Raw genomic sequence first — 4,906 nt, 5'->3', positions numbered from 1 at the left:
GGGCACACGTAGACGCTCGCAACAAAAGCAAAAGCGCGGTGGAGAATAAAGGGGGCACGCGGCGCCAAGTCATTTTGTAAATGGCTTATGATTTATGCAGCAGATTCTGTTGTGCACATTGTGTCAGAGCCCTGGATGGAGGGATGGAGGGGGCGAGCTGGACACATGGGGCTGCATGAGATGATGCTGGAGGATCTGATCATCACAGCCCGCTGGACATATCAATATTTAATACAGGAAATAGAATAAGGAAGCTGGCATTAGAGTAATTGCTTGATTATTACGTAAGACCCTCTGCTGTGTGTGAAGGATCTACAGGATAGATAGATAGATAGATAGATAGATAGATAGATAGATAGATAGATAGATAGATAGATAGATAGATAGATAGATAGATAGATATGTAAGGTCTTCCTGAATACGTCATGGTCTGGATGGCAGCATGTGTTGCTCCTAAACCTGTATATGTTGTTCAGCATTAATGGAGTCTTCACAGATATGGAAGCTACCCATGCCCTGGACTCTTATGATCCCCATACCATCAGGGACGCTGGCTTTGGACTGTGAGCTGATAACAGGCCGGGTGGTCCCTCTCCTCTTTAGAGCGGAGGACACAGCGTCCATGATTTCCAAAAAGAATGTCAGATTTTGATTCATCAGACCACAGGACAGTTTTCCACTTCCCCTCAGTCCATCTTAAACGGACTCAGGTCCAGAGAAGTCTCTGTGGTTCTGGATCAGGTTTATATATGGTTTCCTCTTTGCATGGCTCAGTTTGAACCTGCATTTGTGGATGAAGTGATGAACCGTGTATTTGGAAGTGGTTTTAGCCCATGTGGTGATTTCTACTACAGAGTCATGTCTGATTTTAATGAAGTGCTGTCTGAGGGCCTGAAGATCAGGTCCATCCAGTCTTGGTTTTGGTCCTTTGCCCCCCCCCCATTCTATGAATTAAGCTAAGATACAATAGTGTAACGTTGCGTGTAGCTGCAGCACTCCTGCTGTGTGTGTAAAATTGTCGTGCAGCTGCAAAAGTAAGGTGGTGTGTGTAACTTTGACGTGCAGCTGCAGTGAGATAGTGTGTGTAACGTTGACGTGCATTGAGGTGGTGTGTGTAAGGTTGATGTGCAGCTGCAGTGAGGTGGTGTGTGTAACATTGACTTGCAGTGAGGTGGTGTGCAGTGAGGTGGTGTGTGTAACGTTGACTTGGAGTGTGGTGATGTGTGTAAGGTTGACGTGCAGCTGCAGTGAGGTGGTGTGTGTAAGGTTGATGTGCAGCTGCAGTGAGGTGGTGTGTGTAACATTGACGTGCAGCTGCAGTGAGGTGGTGTGTGTAACGTTAATGTGCAGCTGCAGTGAGATGGTGTGTGTAACATTGACGTGCAGCTGCAGCAGTAAGGTGGTGTCTCTAACGTTGACGTGCAACTGCAGTGAGGTGGTGTGTGTAACGCTGACGTGCAGCTGCAGTGAGGTGGTGTGTGTAACGTTGACATGCAGTTGCAGTGAGGTGGTGTGTGTAACGTTGACATGCAGCTGCAGTGAGGTGGTGTGTGTAACGTTGAGGTGCAGCTGCAGTGAGATGGTGTGTGTAACGTTGATGTGCAGCTGCAGCGAGGTGGTGTGTGTAACGTTGAGGTGCAGCTGCAGTGAGATGGTGTGTGTAACGTTAATGTGCAGCTGCAGTGAGGTGGTGTGTGTAACGTTGACATGCAGTTGCAGTGAGGTGGTGTGTGTAACGTTGAGGTGCAGCTGCAGTGAGGTGGTGTGTGTAACGTTAATGTGCAGCTGCAGTGAGATGGTGTGTGTAACGTTAATGTGCAGCTGCAGTGAGGTGGTGTGTGTAACGTTTAAATGCAGCTGCAGTGAGGTGGTGTATGTAACATTGACGTGCAGCTGCAGCGAGGTGGTGTGTGTAACATTGACATGCAGCTGCAGCGAGGTGGTGTGTGTAACATTGACATGCAGCTGCAGTGAGGGGGTGTGTGTGCACCGGTCCTCGTAATGTACATGCGGCCCGGTCATATATTTACATCAGCACCCTGGCACTGAGCCAAGTCTGTCTACACACACACACACACACACACACACACACACACACTCCTGTATTTATATATTCATCTACATATATATGGTGTGCACAGTTTTGCGGCAGTGTTTCCATGGAAACAGCAAGGGAAGGAGAGAGAGAGTAAAGGCAGAGGGAGTGAAAGAGTTAAGACATGCTGTGTGTGTGTTAGTGTGTGTTTGTGTGTGTGTGTGTGTGTGTGTGTGTGTGTGTGTGTGTGTGTGTGTGTGTGTGTGTGTGGGATGACAGTGAAGTGATTTGAGTTCACCTGACATAAACATTCCTGCTCTCATATACACACACACTTACACACTCCCACGCACTTTCACCATAATCACTGCGAGAGAATACAGTGTGGAGTGTCTGCCTGTGTCCGTGTGTGTGTGTGTGTGTGTGTGTGTGTGTGTGTGTGTGTGTGTGTGTGTACGTGTGTGTGTGTGTGTTTATGTGTGTGTGTCTAGGTGTGTGTGTTGTGGTGTTGTTCAGTTGAAGGGAGGTGAAATGATTTCACCTGACAGAAACAATGCTGCCTCCTCTCTCTTCCTCACACACACACACACACACACACACATCAGCACACACACTTACACCCACACACACACTCAGTGATCTGAGGAGCTGCTCGTAGTGTGTTATATATTTCTTGTTGTTACGTTTAGACTCATGTTCAGGCCTCTTGTTCTGGTCTCTCTCTGTAGCTCCACTTCAGTTTCTCACTGAGACAGAAACGGCTCCATAGAAACGTTCGTCTCCACGTTTCTTTGTTGATGTAACAATTTAAATATTTTTAAATCAGCTGGATTATTTCTTCTGGAGCTTCATGCTCCCAGAGTGAAATTTACAGTATGTAGTCAGATTATTTTAATCTTAGTCTGACAGAAACACACACAGATCTTTAATCTGCTCAGTTTTTTAAACGTAGCTTTAGTCTGGAGATTATTTTTGCTCTTTAAATAGATTTTTACAATTTTTTTAAAACATGTTTATTATGCACTAAACTTCCAAACTAGTTATTTCTATAGAACCTTTTAAGACAAATGTTTCCACAGTGTTTTGACAGACAAAGAATAGGCAGAATAAACCTTTTACAGATGGAGAGGTGTAGAAAATTCCAAAAATGCCTAAAAAGAAATAAAGTGATGAAACAGTAGAAGAATAAATAATCATTATAGATGTTTTTTTTTAAAGAGTTAAAGAACAATAAAAAGGTTTTAGGAAGAAGATGACATGGCATCAGATAAAACAGAAAAAGGTAGATTAGAAACATTTTAATTTTAATTTTAAATAAAAAAGGAAATAAAACAATAAGTACTGGAATCAATCAAATAGAAAATTATAGATACAAATAAAAAGCAGTTAAAATAGTGAAGTCACAGGTTACATCCTAGAACATTAGACCTGACTGTGAAAATATTTTATTAAAGCTAGGGTTGGTAGTCTTGGAAAACCAGCATGAATTTGAATGTAGCATTTCCTCAGGACTCCGTCTAACCCCTCCCCTCCTCCCTCGGAGCTCCTCCAAAACACCGCCCCCCCCCCCCCCAGCTCACACGGACGAGCGCCGCTGACTCAAAACCGGTCCTCACCAAAACATTCTCATGGTGAAAGTTAAAAACACAAACAAACATGGCTGCTGTTAGCACTCACAACTATCATGCTAGCATTATCCAGTTGTCCTGGTGACACGATATCAGGAGGAAAGTTATAACACATATATAACACTGTAACAGCTCTACTGTTTGTTACACCTGTTCAGTGTAGATGCTCTTAATTCCTACAGTGTTGACAGTCAGTGAAGGCATCAGGAGAGGTGTAGAGAGGAGAGACAAGAGGAGAAGTTCTTCATTCATTCAAACATTGATTGTTGTTTTGTTGGTTGGCGTGGTAACGGCCGACAGTGACCGGTTATTAAAGATCAACGTGTTCACCAATCGGCTCGTCATCCCTACAGCGTCCGGACGGACGCTACAGTACATCTACATTTCTGTAGGACTTACTGAATGTCATTAATTATTCTGCTTGTTGGTGAGAGCTTCTTAGACTCTGATCCGGACTACAGTCCTGAGCAAAGACCCTCATGGGGTCAGAGGGGACAGGCCCGAGGTGGAGCGAGAGGGGCAGTCAGTAGAGTCAGGGGAAGCAGAGGCAGGAGACGGGGAGTGAACGCCGGGGAAATGTACGCTCTGCAGGAGGAGGGCAGAACGGCAGGACGGGATTTGATTGGTTTAAAATTTTGGACCCTAATGACGGTGATTGGTTGGTGTTTTCCCAGGTTTGCTCCGGCTGTAGATAGCAGCTTTTTTTTACCTCTTCTTTAAGAACACATTATGTATTGATTACCATCAGGACATAAAGATAATTTTAACCACTAGAACAAAAAGTGGATCTAAATCTGAACACCAACCCCAGCTTTAAGGGGTCAGGGGTTTTATCAGACACTTCTCTGTCTTCACTCCATCTTAACTCAACTTTATTTATAAAACACCTTTCATATATTCAAGCATGCAGCCCAAAGTGCTTCACTGAAGAACAGAGACAGAAAAAAACAGCAGCCTTCTACAAGGCAACAACAAGAGAAAGGAAATAAATGAAATATTTAAAACTAAATGATAATGCATTAATTAAAAACAGATAAATATCAGACAAATTGAATAAAACTTATTACAATAAAATCAATAAAACAAGATAAGATAAATATCAGAAATATAGAATAAATCAAATTAAAACAACATAAAATAAGATAAATAAAAATGCCAAAAAGGTTATAATGCAGAGCAGGGCTAAAAAGAAATTACACTAAGTTAAAAGCTAGATTAAAAAAGTAAGTCTGGAGTTTACTTT

Source organism: Notolabrus celidotus, chromosome 20 (genome assembly GCF_009762535.1).
Source record: "Notolabrus celidotus isolate fNotCel1 chromosome 20, fNotCel1.pri, whole genome shotgun sequence".
In the NCBI taxonomy this organism is placed as follows: domain Eukaryota; kingdom Metazoa; phylum Chordata; class Actinopteri; order Labriformes; family Labridae; genus Notolabrus; species Notolabrus celidotus.
The sequence above is the reverse complement of the archived record's forward strand: the minus strand, read 5'-3'. Positions refer to the sequence as shown.